The 17,311-nt window shown below is 40.5% G+C and overlaps 1 protein-coding gene across 5 annotated transcripts in view; it reads right to left on the bottom strand.

Moving 5' to 3' along the window:
* PEAK1 (pseudopodium enriched atypical kinase 1) overlaps positions 1–17,311 on the bottom strand; it is a 118,173-nt gene that overhangs the window by 55,983 nt on the left and 44,879 nt on the right. The window contains exon 1 of one of the 5 annotated variants that reach the window (XM_068695851.1): positions 12,403–12,509. The exons of 3 other annotated variants lie outside the window; for them this stretch is intronic. The gene's annotated coding sequence lies outside the window, so the exon portion shown is untranslated. Of the gene's footprint in view, positions 1–5,195; positions 5,544–12,402; positions 12,510–17,311 lie in introns of those variants that run through there. One more of the 5 variants, XM_068695852.1, reaches the window with a different exon arrangement.

Genomic DNA, 17,311 nt, shown 5'->3' with positions numbered 1-17,311 from the left:
TAACAGAAAAGATGAACTCGTGCACAAGTGCTCTATAAACTAAAAAGCTCCAAAACAAGAAAATTCTAATCTACAGATTAGAATTTTTTCAGGTATGTATTTTTTAAATCACTCACACTTGATCCACTGATGCACATCTGTTGTGAGCTAAAAAAGCAGCATTTAAAATCCTACCATCACCCTTTGAAAGCATTGCATTTCTTACTATATTCTAGGGCACGGAGTCTCTTGAGATCAAGCCTCTCTGACTTGAAGTTTATCAATACTACAATGAGTTAATATAGATTACTACAATAAATCCTGATGGTACAAAAGCCTGTTTGCAAATGGTATGTGCACAAAAGAGGAAAGATAAAGCAAAAAAAAAATTTCACAATAGAATTATAAACCTAAAATAAAGGTAAAAGATGCAGAGGAATAACACATGAATTCCTCAAGATGGAAAGATGGAATTCCAAAGATGGAATTCCTGCAAGATGGAAACAAAAGGGCTTACTGCTATGGTACTTCAGGTTCCCTCCTGGGTCAGTTAAGTCAGATGCTATCAGATGTACCCGAGTCTGCTCTCAGGTGTGTCAGACAAATCTCTATGGAGCTATTCCAGACATACATACACCAGTTTAGACATCGAAAGCAAAAGAGGAGGAAAAAAAGTGCACTGATGCCTTTTATATCCCTCAGGAAAATTGCCTCTTGCAAATGGTTTTTATCATTTCCATCATTTTCATTACACCTCGTTTGATTTGCTTTACCATCTTGACTGGAACAACAGCTAAGACGTGATAGAGAAACATTTTTCCACAGGCTGGTTCTAATTACATTAAATCTCAAGTGAGATAGGACATTTAAATAAGAAACAACAACTGCAGCAGAGCTAAGATAATAACATACCACGACAGTAGGCTTTTTTAGGGTAATGTTAAAATGATGCACTAAACATTAGAGTGCTCCAATCACATCTCAACACGAGAGCCGTTGCTCCAGCGGCACACCGCTGCAGAAGGGGGGTTAGCAGTTCCTGCAGTCAACATTCAGCTCGGAACAATTATGAGATGTTGTTGCTCATGCTGAAAGTGACACGGATTTCTGTAACATGAACTGCAAGATGCATGCTTTAACTTCTCCGTGAGGGGAGGCAGTTGGGAAAGCAAGGGCATGGTGGGATTATTGGCCTCATGAAATGGATGCAAGGCAAAACTCAGGAAGTTTTTAAGAGCTCCTGGATTTTGTTGAAAGTTGAACCTTTAACATTTTGTTATGATAACTGAATTCTCTTTTAACATGCTTGGAAAACACATAAACCTTAGATTGCTGAAAACAGAGAAATATAAACATGCTCAACGGAGATTGAGGATATGTGGTCCATAAACACAGTAGAAGCCGTCACAGTTCCCCAGTTTGCGTGTTTAGTGTTACGAGCCACTGCTCAGCTGTGCCTCCGGTACTGGTGGCAAACTCCCCTGCAGGGAACCAAAATGGGAGAAAGGAAATGCATGTCGCGTGTCTTCCTTCTCCCACCTTTTCTTTGCGGTAAGCCTAGCAGAGGCTGAGGGAAGCAGACGGGCTGGCCTGGGGGAAGGCAGGGAGGAGCACAGTTTATTGACTCCCTCTGATTGCAGTTAGTTACTAGGCTGACTTAACTAACATGAAACCACATATAAGCAATTCCAGTGTAGTTTACCAGTGTATGGCTAGAGCTGAAACAGGTAGGCATGTAGTTTTGCTTGTAAGTTACATGCCTGTTCAGCTACTTTTCCAAAGTCATCATAATAAAGTTTCAAGGAAACTATCTTGCCACTTGAGTATTAAGACTTATCTTCAGTCAATAAACAGAATCCATGATTATAAATTCTGTGCTTAAGAGAATACTAATTTTCACAGAAGTTCAGTAAATAAAATATTCTTGTCTAAATAGCAGAATGTATATTTATGCTCTATTAAAAAGGTAATCAAGGACACAAGAGAAAGTTGAAAAAGTTAATTTCCATGCACAAAATAATTTTTTGTGTGCATACATTATGCACTTCTGACTTGCTGCACTAAGTGTACTTATGCACTAATTACCCATGTTAGTCTAGTGAATAGCGTCAAGGCACCGAGGAATGATTACATGCAGAAAGTTGAACAATAACAATTATGTGACCACACTGCAAAAACATTTTCCAAATGCTGCAACTATAAAAATATTTTGCATTTAATAAGCAAAGAAGGAATTTAACTTGTACATCTTTATCAATGCTTGTTTTTGTTTAGAAATAAGTTCTTGTAGGCCCTTATGCTTATAAGACTTTTGTAAACTAAAATTAGTTGGAGATGCTAACCTTCATGTTCCCTCATTGCTGCTCTTCTCCTGACCACCTCTCAACCAACTCAACTTTCAAACAGCAGCAAAGTAACCTGGGAATGGAGAGGGGGGAGAAGAGTTTTCTGCCAGGTTAGCAAATTGAATGGGCACATGAAGATTAGCAGTAAGCACCAAACATTCAGCCACAGAAGGATGACACTGCATGGATCGAGCAGCCATGAAGAAGCTGTTGTACCTCTATCATCCTCTGCATCCCAGAAGCAATGGTCAGTAGAGATTTCAGCAGATAAACAGTAGCAAGTTTCATCTAGGTACCATGGCAGGACAGATGATACTTTTCTGAGGCTCCTGGCCTCACACGGACTTATTCTATTTGCACAAAAACTTTGAATTCTGCTCCAGCATCTCTTCGAGAAGCCTTCAGTTACTGACAATTACCAGAGCTGTCTGTCACAACCTCTGCTGCTAGGGCCACACTAGCACTGTTGGTTTTTCTGTGTTTTTTTTTGTTTGTTTGTTTTTTTTTCCCTAGGGCCAAACTTTTTCCTCGAGAACCGCAAGTAGCTCAGGTAAATCACAAAAGACATGACAATGTTTTACCTATTCTGAAGGTACAGACAGGCATACTTTGCCTGGGGATATGGATTGCTATTACCTATTTACAGCTGGTCTTATAATACTTATGTTAATTGCCTTATTTTTTGGCAGTTTCTGGCATATACCTTCCAAGTTGGATATCAATGAATTATTAATGAGCAACTTTACACATAAATTAAACAAAGGCTACTTCTTTCCCCAAAGAGAATAATAATTGGAAAACGTGCTAGTCTTGCTCATGAGCTGCAATAAAGGCTGATAACAGCAGAGGCTGCACAGAGCACAGGCCATGATGACCTGAACACTGAAGGGAGAAAGCAAGCTGAGCAGTGTTTCCTGAAAGTAGGGCATCTATAAAAGCAAGTGCCAGTAATGCAATGCTAGTAATGTGATTCTGTGATTCTGTAATTCTGCAGCATACGGCCACAAAATCAGGGAGACTTACTTCAACAAATTGGATGTAATGGATTGCACTTGTAGGGTTTTATCCCATGGCTACTGAATTACTGAATCTTCATTGATGCTTTTAGGTCATGTGCACTCCTGATCTGCTGTCCAAGTTTTTCCCTATGCAGGCTGGTGGTCTTTAAGACCAAGCTTTACAAAGCACAGATTTCAGATTTTATGGAACGCACCGGGCTTGCTGGAGATCCATACTTTCTTCTACTTAACTGAAATACCATTTTTTGTCTACAAGTCCTGTTCTTTTTGATACTTGCATTGTGCATTCCCCAGTCAGACCTCTAAGGATCTAATGGTAAGAGTCACCAGGACAGTGCATCTCTCACTGCTTGCCTCCCCTTCAGTTCTCTGAGATACAAGTACTTTTATGTTACAGGAAATGAGGACAACGGAAAGCTGTGGATCCCATGAATATACAAACTGTCTTGAAGGCATGGAACAATCCAGCCCTAATTACAGCCAGCTGGAGTCTGATCTCTTTGCAGCAATACTTAGATAATTAACCAAATACTGACTGATGCGAGACTAAAGGATGTCACAACTATTCAGACACTTAAGGTTAATTTTTGTATCAATCACTGGAACCAAACTTAATGAATATTATCAGCCAGCCTTCAAAATTGATCAGTGACACACAGATGTATAATTTGGGAAAAATATTTCTTCTTGCTTTGGCACTATCATTTTTTAGCTGCAGAAAAATGTCTTTTCCATTTAAAAGGCAAATTCATAAATTTTGATTAATTTCATGTCCCTTTAATAACATGAATTTTTAGACAGATTCAATCCCTCTGACTTCAGGTTACTTTTATAGAGCTAATTAGTCTTGCACTGATCAGAAGAAAACATTTTTGTCACTGCTTTTTACTGAGTGGTAGCTGCTGAAGCTTTTTTTTCCTAGTCAGTCATTCAAGAAATCTATTGAGAAAAATCTGAAACATTTTAGGTTGGCAAAATGACAACAACAAAAAAAATATCTGGAACAGAAGTGCAGAGAAACCTTTGGTAAAGACACAGTGCAATGAGAAACACAACTGTTCAGTAACTGTTAGATCCTGGGTAGAGTTATACAGAAGAAAAACATCGTGCATCGCAGTAGCATACTTGGAGTGTTTTACAAAAGCTGGGTGGGGAGGTAAGAATGTAAAGAATTTAGAACAGGGACTCTTTTCATTTTTATTTTTCCCACACCTTCTTATCTAGTACTGAAAAATAAACAATTCCAATTATGTTTGCACACTGCCTAGCATAGTCCTTCAGTAGGAAGAGTCTGAATTTTGTTGAGTATCTTCAAAATGTCACCCTAATGCAAACCACAAAGCGTCACCACAGCAGTTCAATACTGTGTGCAGTTTCTCTCTGAAGAAAACAGAGTTTATTACCAAGAATGGAAAATAATGGAGTAAAAATAAAAAAGCTTTGAACAGACTCTCATATAAAGAGTAACACAAGACACTGCTGAAAAACAAAAACAAAAAACAAGCCAGGTATTTCTGGAATGATTCTGAAGTCAATTAAAGCCCCTACTTATTCTTCTATGAAGCTTGTTTGCTTAGAATATATATATGTTAATGTTTGCATTTAAGATAGCGATGATTAGGCTGAAAGAATTCTAATTTGTAAGAACAAAGGAAGAAAGACTACGTATCATCAGCCATAATTGTTTCTGAAAGCATTTTCAGAAAGCTATGCTAAGAATTAAGGAAAATTCATGTTTGAAAGGAAAAGTTGCATTGTGGATAAATTGCTAACAAAACCCTTTGAATCTGAGGAGCCTCCACCGTTTCTATTATTCTGTGTTAAAAGGCAAGAGAACAAAACCCAATTATACCTTCAGAGTAATTTTCTAGATGCGTGCAGCTGCTGCAGAGAGTCGGGGCACCCGAGTGAGCTTTAGGCACGGTCCCATGGCACTCAATTCCTGCTGCTGCTGAAACAACCCAGGGTGTGAAGGGGAGACTGCAGCGTCCGGGGTCAAATCTGCCTCTGGCCACAAGCAGGAGAAGTGGGATGGGTGACCCGCATGGGATGAGGCGCTGACACTGCCACATGCACCTGGGGGGCTTCACGAACTGCAGGACACGCAGGCATCCCGTCCACGCCACGTGCAGCACTGCTCTCTTACTGCCGCTTCTCAGGTATATTTTTAGATGCATCTGCTTTCTGTTCGCTCGTTCCCTCACTCTGCTCTTAATGGTAACAGACAAGCCAGAAGCATGGTATTTACATAATTGTATATATGCCATTTCCTAATTGGGATAATACGGAGCTAACGTAACGTCTTTGATTTATAAGTTGTAGCAAAAAATAGCACCAATACTACAGGCTACTCCTGGGTATCTGGATAGCATTCTTAAAAATATATCTTTTTATGGCAACTACGTAAGTAATCTTTTCCAACCCAATAAGAAAGTTATTCTTATTCATACATAATGATTTTTGTCTGCAGCAGGGATAAGTGTGGAGATCATCTTTTCCAGCCCTAGAAACTGATCATTTTGTTAGCAGAATCTGAAATATGTTCAGTGCTTTTTTTTCTTTTCCAAAAGAATGGGAATGCATTTCTTGCCAATGCAACCCAGCATGAAAAATAAAATCTAATAATCACCAACTCAACAGCTGATGAATCAAAATGACAAAAAGTATGCTATTTTCAAACGAAGGAAACTAAGGGAGGGTGAATCTGTTAACAAATATTGGTCAAATGAAGATTGGAGACCTCAGCATAAACAAAAGGCTTCTAATCTCCCAGTCACCGGAAATTTACTGCTCCCACAACAAGCATTCCCATCAGAAAAAGAACGAAAAGATCCAATATCCAGAAGCATAGAAGTTTTGATGTAAAGAAAACAGGAATCTGTTCAAAATTAGGAGCTGTAGTGGTTTGGAGCTTTACAACGTTTGTAAGATGATTTTTCCGCTTTGCCAGTCCTGCTTAGCTGAAGTTTCCAGGGACAGCCATCACACCACCAGGAATTCAACACATTCAAGCATCAATCTTCTTTTATCAGATGAACCAGCAGGAAGATAATTTTAACATACCTGTGATGGGACTGATTGCACAGATAAGCGTTAGTGAGACTAATGGAGACTAAAGCAAGCTAGTGAAAAATCAGAACTGCCTTTCGGAAAGAATTGTGTCCAGGGACATTTAATAAGTGTATTTTTATGTTATTGTTGCTTCCTCTGTCAATGTTTCCATTTTGAATCATCATCTCTGGCCAATTAAACTTCAACTGAAAAAGCATGGTTGGACCTGAGAAAACAGCACGCCACGTCTCAGGGGAAGAGCAGACTTGTCTTAACCCCCCAAGCCAAGCACATCCTTAATTTCCTACCTCCAACTACTCCTGAGATGGAGCTAAGAGCCCTAGCTGCAAGTCTTGGTTTCGTTTACACCCAGCTGAAGTTACAAGGTTCCGCTATCTTTTCCTGGTGAAGCGATGCAGTTCTGCAGTTCCTCACACAATGGTGGGGAAGGCAGCCCAGCAGCCTGCTGGGGCCAGGAAGTGCGTGGGGCGCAGCCTCCCTGCTCCAAATGGCTTTTTGCAAGTATGGAGCAGCTGATACAGCTGTTCAACTTTGGCAAATTGTTCAGGAACACAAAAAGGAAACACGCTATGCAAATGTAAAACCACTAAAGGAGTCTTTTTACAGTTATCATGTAATGTTACCATGTAATGTTATCATTTTTAAGAAATACATTTAAGCCCATAGCCCCACCTCCTCTTATGCAGGTACTTGGCTATATCTATAGTGTTCACCAGCACACCAGACTGCTTCGGTGCCAGTATTTTATGTTTCTTCCTTGTTCGTACATGCCAAATCAAAGAGAAGAAACAAAAGCTGGTGTTGTTTCTGTGAAGAAATGGGTTCTGTATCAATGAGCAGGCAGTTCCTTTTCATGCACACATCGGCCCTCATGCTATGTAAAGAGGTAGCCTGTGGAAACCCTTGTAGCCTAATATCTTCTCAACAGAAAGCATCCCTACAGAGGTGCCTGTGGGCATGGGACATGAGAGAGGTGGCTCCTGGCACTTTCAGGAAATCTTGCTGATGCTAAATCACTGCGTGGCTGGAGAGAGGGGCAGGCTGTCGAACAGAGGTGTGCTCAGCTGCTTACAGCCGCGCATTGTCACTGAGGTGGTGGTCATTTCCTCTTCACTGAATCTTTCCCCTTGTTTTGCTCTTCCTTCCTGATGATAAATGCACCTTTTATTATTCTAACCAATTCAACATTAATTTTAGAAATTTTATCACTCATTGAGATTTCAGTCAGTGAGTCAAGCGGAAAAAATGTGTTCTGGAGCCGAGAGAGAACCCTCCCATCTGAATTCCCCGAGCCAAGAGCACCTCCCAGGCAGCGTCCTCCGGCTGCTCCCAGAGACAGAAAGTGCCCGGCCACGTGGCACCCGTGGTGCCTCCGGCAGGGAAAGGAGACGGGCCCAAAGCCCGACCCCAGCTCTGCCCCAGCCTCCTCTCACACGGCCCATCCAGCGTGTCCTTGTGCTGCGCACACCTCCCGGTGCTCAGCCCACGAGGTCTGCCCCTGCCAACAGAGAAACGTCTTGCGCAGCATTGCTGCTCCTGTTCCAGCACTGCTGAACGTCACTTTCATCAGCGAAATAATAGTAATTTGAATACAGGAACAATTATGGGAGACTACTGCCCCGGCTGGAGCCTTTAGCCCTGACAGATTTACAGTTACTGCTGTTTTGGCAAAGGCTGGTTGCAGAAAGAAAAGGTTGCTCTGCTCAGAAGCGCTGTACAAGGCAGCAAGCAAAACACGACCTTTCAGCCCCCTAAAAAGAAGACGTTTGTAAGCTACCTGCATCTCCATCCTACTGACTAGGATGTCCCAAGGTGGTACTTTTTCCTTAGTAAGGATGAGTAGGAGCTTGCGATTAGTATTGCTTTTTAATTTGCCCTGCCAATATTTCTGGGCTGTTAAGCATCTTCTAGAAATTCAAAAGCACACTGAAGAGCCCCAGTTCCACAGCTTTTGCAAAATGCAGATGTGAGAACCCAAACCTCTGTTCCTCTTGTTCATTAGGCACGTCAATAAACTGCAGGCCTACGAGCAATGCATGTGCATGCATTCAAAGAAGAAGGACCATAGAGGTAGGGAGAGGAACAAAGAAAGAACATTAAAAAGAGCCTGCTAAGTTTGAAAACTTGAAAGAACACTTTTTTTCTTACCGTTCTTTGGGCTTCATTTGTTGCCGTAAGAAATTAGTATTCATAAAAAGCTGAGACACACATAATAGTAAGAAGATACCCCGTGCCTTTAAGTACAGGCAAAGTATTTGAACATACAAATCTCTATAATTTTCATATAATAAATAAAAGCATAAAGAAGCTAGCATATTCCTGCTCCAACTTTTAAAAGGCATGGCATTTTTTGTATTCCTGACTAGTACACTGACAAGGTGAAGACAATAGTACAGTCTTCAAATAGAATTTAAATGTATTTTAGGTGTTTCATGCCCAATGATAAATAAATGAAGGGCAGAGAATGTGTTTAAGTGAGAACAGCAAAGAGAAAATGAGGGAAAAGGGTGACTTTTAAGGAAACATTCATCATTAACAGAAATAAGCAACCCTCACAGCGTACTATATACATGTGGCTTTTAGTATGCTTTGTAAATTACATAAATTACTTGCCAGATACATGAAAATAGCTACAGAGATGTTCCTACAACTTGTTCTGAACTGCACTTTTATGAGGCATTTGGTAGAAAGAGTCAGTAACGCAGCAAAAGCGAAATCTACTGCTGCTTTTCAGCCATGAAGAGAGGCTGAAATTTCTCTAATTCACCAAGCAAGCCAGTAATCCAACTTCTCGATGATAAATTAACCTCACAACTACAAAACTCAGCATTAGACTCTGTTGAATTGCTCAGTCTCAATCCTGCCAGTAATAAAGCAATACGCTCTACACCCCATGTACGTTATCTTACACGGCTGCGTTAGGGAAATAAGTGGCTGTCCGGAGGATCAATTACTGCCCAGGTTTGGGGCGCTTCGTTCACGGCAAGGCTTCGTGCAGCCACCCGCAGCGGATCCCGTGGGACCCTGCCTTCCAGGGCACCAGCGTGTGCAACACGCTCATGCAGGGATGGCCTTGTGTGCTGCTAGGCCTGCTGGCACACACATGTGCCACTTCCCTATGTGGGGCCGTACTCGCACGCCCACGTGGCCAGCAGCACACGTGCATGTTGCTACCTCCTACTGAACAAGCCTCACGCGGCAAGCTTCAAAACATGCGCAATGCAGCTCCTCCAAAGTGAACAGAAGAACTGGAGAACTATCACACGTACTGTACATAATGCACGTCACGGAGAGCTGAAAATAATCTGCCTCTTACACACTCAGAAATTATGGCATTTTGAAGTGGCATTACCTCACTGTTGATCAGGGAGTGAGAGAAGCTTTCAGAGGGCAATATTTATTTCACTTCGGAATTAGCTCCTCGGGTGAAGGAATACTGTAGCCACACTACACCTTGTTTTAAAGGAAAGGAACAAATCAGTGCAGGGAACGTGCCTTCCTTTCTGGATATATTTATGCTGTTAACACACACGTTTATATACTGGAATATAGACTCAAAACTAGAGTTTAAAAGTCAAAACTTTTTTTGCTTTTAAAGATATGAAGTATAGAATAAATACAGTATTTAAAATAGAACTGATTCATGGAGAGAAGGGAAGTACTTAATGACTTGCTCATACTAAAGGACTCTTAAAAACAAGTATCTGTTACTCATGCATTTGAAGGATTTGCTCCTCCCGAGCTACTGATTTGAAAAGCTTTTGACACTGCAAGATGAAGACTCATCCCAAAGGGCTGCTGTGTGTAGGCTGAATGAACGTCTGTGTGCTCTCAGAACACTTTCTTCCTTTCATTGAAGAAAAGGAAAGATTAGAGAGGACAGTGTGTGTGTGTCCGCCCATGTATGCACACGTGTTAATCGCTTTGGCTCTGAAAGTGAGGTCAAACTAAAGTTGTCTGCCCAGAGAAAGAGCAAGCCATCCTTCTTGCAGTCTGATCATTCGGGTACATGTTAAGACCAAGCTCCAAATATGCATCTACCTATCATTCTGTGACTGCCTCTGGCTGACCCTTTCAATGACCCAAAACAATCGTATACCCATAGGAACCATCCAAAAGGCTGGAAAAAAATAATTATAATAAAAAATACTATCTAAATCTCAAAACACACAAATTGCACAAGTGACACCACTGTGGGTATATTCATTGAGATCGTATTTTCTTTTACCACATAAAATAGTTTGCCATGGGCTATGGAGATAAAAACCCAAGACCAGATATTAAACATGGCATACCTGAATTCAAATGGCTAAAACCAAAACCTGTCCTCCCACCAGGAAACCTCAATGCTTCGTGTCTTGAAGAACTGCTGATCAGACACTGACACCACAAGGGACTACCCAGGCCCTAAGCCCTCAGGGTTAAAGCTACAACTTCTTGCAATTTTTATTCATCAATTTTTGACTTAATATTACACACCTAATATGTAACAAGGGTACAAAGGCAGCTGAAAGTGGAAAGAAGGCAATACTAGTCATCCATCCTTATGAATGAACTATGTGGTACAAACTCTTACAGCTTACGGAAATACGTGGTTTATTAAAGCTTGGAAGAGAGTTTCAAACTCAGCCAAAAGGAGCTTACTACGTTCACAGCCAGCTGTACCTTTGTGCGTGGCAGGTGGGAACAGGAGCAGCACCTGCCAGCACAGCAACACAAGTCTACTGCATCTTTTTTACTGTTTTTCTCCTACAAGAACAAGCAAAATCTCTTATGTCAATGGTTAGTGAAAGTCTCAGCTGTCAGTGCTATTTCCCACTGACAAAACCCTCCTACATATCTGAACGCAGCCTTACAAGGGATGACTCTTGTCAGAGCGATGGAAGCCTCAGGTAGCAATATGGACATGGGGATACAGGGAGATGGAGAAACCAGCGGTACTGTAGCAACAGGGAAAACTGAAAGCAACAGTGAAACAACTCACCCAACCCCAAACCCTAAAATGGCCATTTATGCAACTTTCTTTCACAAAATAACCCCCAAACTTGCACTGGAACTATGATTTGAATTTCACTCCACTCCCCACCCACCACCATACTCCTCTGCTGTTTGCAGAGTTTTATTAGAACCATCTGTGCAATCCTCCCCTTCCCCCTTCCTTATGTCTGTTAATCCAGCAGCTGTACTTCATCATCCATTTAAAAACCTTTGTTTCAAAGTTCTAAGGACAGAAGAAAAATTATCTCCAAAATCAACAAAGCAAGCACATCATATACTGTATTTTACAGATTAAAGAGGAAGAATGGGAGTTGGAGAATACATGTATTTTAATGGGAAAATAAGTGAAGGTTTTAGGGATTTTTTTTTTTTAAATGAACCAATACAATCGCAATAATTCTGACAAAGCCAGGACTTACTGAAGTACTGCAAGCTGTTGCTGCAGAATTATTTCAAGATCACCACTGTCACATACAGACAGAAACAAAAGAAATGCAGATGAGTATTTCCTTACAGTAACATTTGCTAACAAGAGATGCTAAGAGAAGGAGGTGCTACTGTTTATTAACTATAGTAGTAGAGAGACTGCCTTTATACAAAACAGAATCATTCTAAGTTTTTAAATACAGAAGTCATGGACTTCAGGCTTTCTTCCTCTTTTATTTAGAATGTCTGAAAGTAACTGTCACTGCAATAATCTGTACTCGTCCAGCCCTGAGTCCCCAACAGCATGCCTTTATATACACATGAAATTGTCTCTCTGGACATTTGAAAAGTGGGTTAATGTAGACAAACTGTTTGTATACATACCAGATATACCAGGCAAGACCCACCCACCAGTACGAAAAGAGTACAACATGCTCGGTAATGCTACCTTTGGCTTTATTGGTCGGTCATTCCACATAACCCTCCCAAACCATATTTGTTGGTTTATATGAACACATACACATACTACCATCATTCACGTCAACATGGGACAGAGCTTCTACCTGGAGAATATGGCAGGGCACATCACTGACAAAAAGTGAAAACGCTGGTGTCTCTGATTTGTTCTGATATGTTCTCCTCTAAGCTGTTTCTGTGGAAGTATTTCACTACCTGCATCAGATCATCTCAGATTTAATTTTATTTTTTTTAACAAAGAAAATGCACTTTAAATATGAACACAAAATACTCTGAGTTTTAAGTATCCGAGGAACACTCACCCTGCTTTCTGATGTATAACGCTACGATAATTTCCGTTCTTTTCCCCTTTAAAACTTAATACTTTCCTCTTTCTACTTGCTGGCTATTTAAAAGGTAACAAAGCAAACACAGACAATATTAAACTACATACATGCAAACATTATTTGATGATAAATTTGAAGGAACCGACAAATTTTTTTTTCACTGAACTTTAAACATTTCCTCAGTTACATCAATACTGGAAATAAGTTTGCCTACATATACAAAAAAATGAATGGCATTTATTTCTACAAGACACATTTAAGACATGTGCCTTGCGGTCATGCCTCAAGACCTTTCTGATTCTGCTTTATTGAGCTTAAGAGCCCATGCCTTGCTTGGCCCAGTTCTTAATTCCTTGTTTAAATAAACAATATCATTTAAAGCTTCTCAAGGACTCAGAATTTGACTAGACCTCTACAGGCCAAACACAAGGGAATTTTCCCTTGTCTTCCCAACCTTCCCTTTCCATCACCATAGAATCTTTTTATTTTGAAATAAGTGTATGGTTGTAACCATGTTGTAACAAACAACTACAAGTTCACTTATCTGCTCCGTTGAACTTTACCATAAGGTAGTAGACAGCTTTAAAAATGTTTTCCTTGCACAGTCTCTACAAAAAGATGCAAATGTAATCCTTTCCGACCTAACAGAGCACACACAGCAGACTTTGAAGTATGGTTATAACCTGTAACTTTATAATTTTATAAGGAAAACTTACAAATTAAAGTAGACCTGGAAAGATTTACATTAAAAGAAAATCCTCGTATTTTTTTCCAATAACAGCATAAAACCAGAAGAACTGCTCCTGAAAAGTATTCTGAAGTCTCTCAGGAGGATTAATGAAATATCCACACACTGTGTGCATGTGTGGATCAGCTAGAAGGAGAGAGATTTCTATTATAATATTTAACATCACTTCTCTTAGCACCTACTCTGCTGGCTTATTAGAATTTTTGGTGAAAGTAAGAACACTGAAGAAAACAAAGTTTAGGAGAACAAACTGTCAACTTCTCTTCCCATTCCTCATCTTTTGTATTTGAGAAAACATTGTTGGGATGAAAACTCACTTAGAAAACCTTTTCACGCCACCTTTGATCTTTGCAGAATACGTACATTTATAAAAGCTAGAAACAGCAGTGAAAACAGCAAAAGCAATTTAAAAAACTTCTGCGCATAGCCTTCTTTCAGGGCACCTTTAAGCAAATACACAAAGGAAAGAATGTTGGGATCATACAAATGAAATTACATCCTGCAGCAAATGTCATTTACCTCACCAGTGTTTAGGACGTGACGAAATGTGAGGAGAGGAAGCTGGTATACAGTTTGACTGACCCCTAGCACAGGTGTTATCAGAGTATTCACTAGTTCATTATAATATCCCTACAAAAATTCTGGTAGATGGTGATCCAAATATCAGTAACAATTCATATGGAGAGGAAAAAACTAAAAGCAGAAAAGCCAACAGAAACCTTTCTTTGATACTGGACTGCATATAGCACATAATTTGCTGCTACACCAGAAAAATGAGGGGGAAAAAAAAGGAACAATGCACTTTTAGGAATCGTCTTGATGGCTCTGTCAGAACAGATTCCTGGTGTTCAAGTCTTACCTGCTCATAAACAAAAACCTGAGATGGATATGAAAGTGGGGATATCAAGCAGAAGTGCTTAAGCCATTCAGAAGCAGCTGCATTGCCACCTTCATCCTGAAGAAATGAAACCTTCAACAAAAAGGACGGGAAAGCTGCAGAGCTGCTGCACTGAAGTCTTTAATGATCATCACAAAGAAACCTCTGATGCCCTGTTCTCCTTTTCATTAAAACAGAAAACGGCATATAAGAATTTCAAGAAATTAAGGGAGATTACTGACAATTTCCTGATGGAAGGTGGCTCTACTGCAGAGAGATGCTATGATGCCCCATTGAGCCATTTCCCCGGCCTCCCAAAGGCACCCAGGTCACTTGCTCTAAAGGACCCTCCTCGGTGTGGGCTGCCACAGGAGCCCAGAAGACTGACTCAGCTTTAACACGGACATAGCTGGGGCCTGGAAGGGCTGCACGCCCTGCAGCAGGCTGGTGGTGGCTCGAGGAGCGCTGGCAACAGCGGGGACACTGCTGGAAAATTCCAGCGTGGTCTGCACCGAGCGCTGCCCACAGCCACGGCCAGACAAAGGAAACGCGCGCCAGCAGGAAGCGACAAAAACAGCTTAGCCCCATTCTCAAATCGGAGTCAGCAATGCAATCTTTACTTAAATGTTAAGCCACATACACGGGCCATTAGTCAAAATTCCTTTTCTTTTTAATAGCTTTACCAGCTCTGACATTTCGTAACATTATTATTTTAACTCTGATCTGTTCCAGAATTCACAGTGATCTTTAGAAAAATTGTTTTGGAAATGCCATGCTAAAGCATCTTCTGCATTTTACCGTAATTTGTCAAAGTTTTACTTAAAAGCAGGTAGCAAGATAAATGAAAGCGACCGAAAAAATGGAGTACTTACAAGAAAATAAGTGATGCCTAAACTCTGACAACAGCCAGTCCTCACCTTTTGACTTCTCAGAGAAATATCACCCGACCTTACAGTGAGAAAGGCAATAACGTCCTATGTAAATCTCAAGCAACAAAGTCATTGGTCAGAAGAGGCAGAACGCACATTGTTCTGAAATACTACATTAAAATGCATTCTAGGTATTTAGTTTCTCAGTAGCTTTGGTAATTTTTCTGTTGATGCTTAATATCTGTGATGGTCATTTTCACCTTGGACAACTTCTTCAGCTAATTGCGCCGTGCCGCTTTGCCCCTGTGGCCTGCACTGGCCCGTCCAGGCACTCCTGCCCAGCAGCAATTCTTACCATTCATCCAGCATTCCTCCCTCCTTGCTTTTACCATTTTCTCCTTTCTGTGTATTCCCAAATGAACTCTTTCTTCGGCATGGGTTTGCAGCTATGCGTGGTATCAAGCAATTCCCTTCTCATACAAGTTGCCATATCAACACACATGTGCAACTCTTAGATTAAGCTTGATACCGAGCTTGAATACATTTGTTTTCAGATAAAATGCACTGTACCACATAGGAGCATGACGTGATGCTGCAGCTGAACTGTATTGTTAGTCTAATGACAAGCTAGAACAAGAGCATTGCTTGCTGTGCATTGTCTGCTGGCCTTGGCAGTTTCCGTATTGCACAGTACGACTTGTTTCCAGCTTGCAGCTGGTTTGTACAGCTCCAGCTGTGTGGTTGCCAAAAACACTTAAAGCCCAACCTGTGTCTAGTGAGAGAGAGTTTTAAGAGATGATTTTCCTTTTGTGCCTTTTTTTTTTTTCTTTTTTGAAAGATGGAGATGCTGCAGAGCACAATCCCGTATTTTCCTTTTGTATTCCATTGGTATGCTGTGGGGTATTTATTAAACTGTTGCTTTAAACCACTGCAGTACTGCATTGTGCAAGGTGAAGTAATGAGAAGACAGGACATGTCTCAAGCAAGACAATTTCAGATAACTTCGGGGAAACAAACGTGGAATACTTCCTGAGATTTTATTGTCATTTAAATGCTCCTCTAGAAAATGGTTTTATTAAATGTTAATTCAGAATAAAACTCCAAAACAAAAATTCAGGCAGAGAGTAGATGATTGTCATGGAAAAGTGATCCATCTGTGCATGATAAATTATTAACTTAGAGTATTAACTGAATGCAGTAGACCTCATCTAAAAAGGAATGATGCAATTTAGCTGATGAGATTTAAAATAACAGAGGCAACAACTGCAAATTAAGCAAAGCTGCCAACGATCAGAAGGATCATAAATACCACAAGGAAAGCACTAGAGAGGACAAAATGGTTTAAAACATGACAGTAGCCCTGGAAGATCAGACCAAACGTCCAGCTCGTCCATTATGCTGCTCCTGGCAGCAGCCCAGCGTGTAAGGGCACATCCAGCAACACTTTCTCCAAACCCTCAACTCCAGCAATATGCAAACTGGAAACTTCCTGAATATTCCTGAATACAGACCGTGTGTTTGAACTTGATAGTCTTACATGGAATTTTCCTTCATACATTTACCCAATTACCTTTTGAACTCATTTAAAATTTAGTATCCACAACATCCCGTGGAAGGACATTCCACAGCCTAACAGCTTTGTCTGAAGTACCTCATTGTGTGTGCTTTGAGCTGCCAACTTCTTGCTGCAGAAAAAAAATAAACCAAACAACAACAACAACACAACAGATAAAAACTCAACTCTTTTCTATCAGCTCTATTTACTTTTTCCTAAGCCATTATGATTTTTGATTTCTCTTACACGCCCCCCTCAACCTATCCTGTAGTTAGAAGAGTCCTGATTTCTGTAATCATCCTCCAAGAGAGTGCCTGCTCCCAAACCTTCACTGATCTGCTCCACATTCCTCTTTGGCATTCTTTTCAAGTTAGATTACACAGATATTCAGATGCTTGTGCAAAGAGGGTGAAAGAATGTTAGAGCAGGGAGAACAGAGTGATGTTTAAAGGTGGAGAAAATTTTCAGAGGGGAAAAACATACAGAAAATAGATGAAGGTTCATTTACATTTTTGCAAGCAGCAGAACTGTTTGAGGAAGTACTCTTAAAAAAAGAAAAAAAGAAAAAGATTTATAGTAAGAAAGAACCCCTTAAGATCTGTAGTAGAAACCCATTTATT

The sequence above is a fragment of the Anas acuta genome, chromosome 12, assembly GCF_963932015.1.
Source record: "Anas acuta chromosome 12, bAnaAcu1.1, whole genome shotgun sequence".
Classification (NCBI taxonomy): domain Eukaryota; kingdom Metazoa; phylum Chordata; class Aves; order Anseriformes; family Anatidae; genus Anas; species Anas acuta.
Note: the sequence above shows the minus strand (reverse complement) of the source record. Positions and strands in the feature narration are given on the sequence as shown.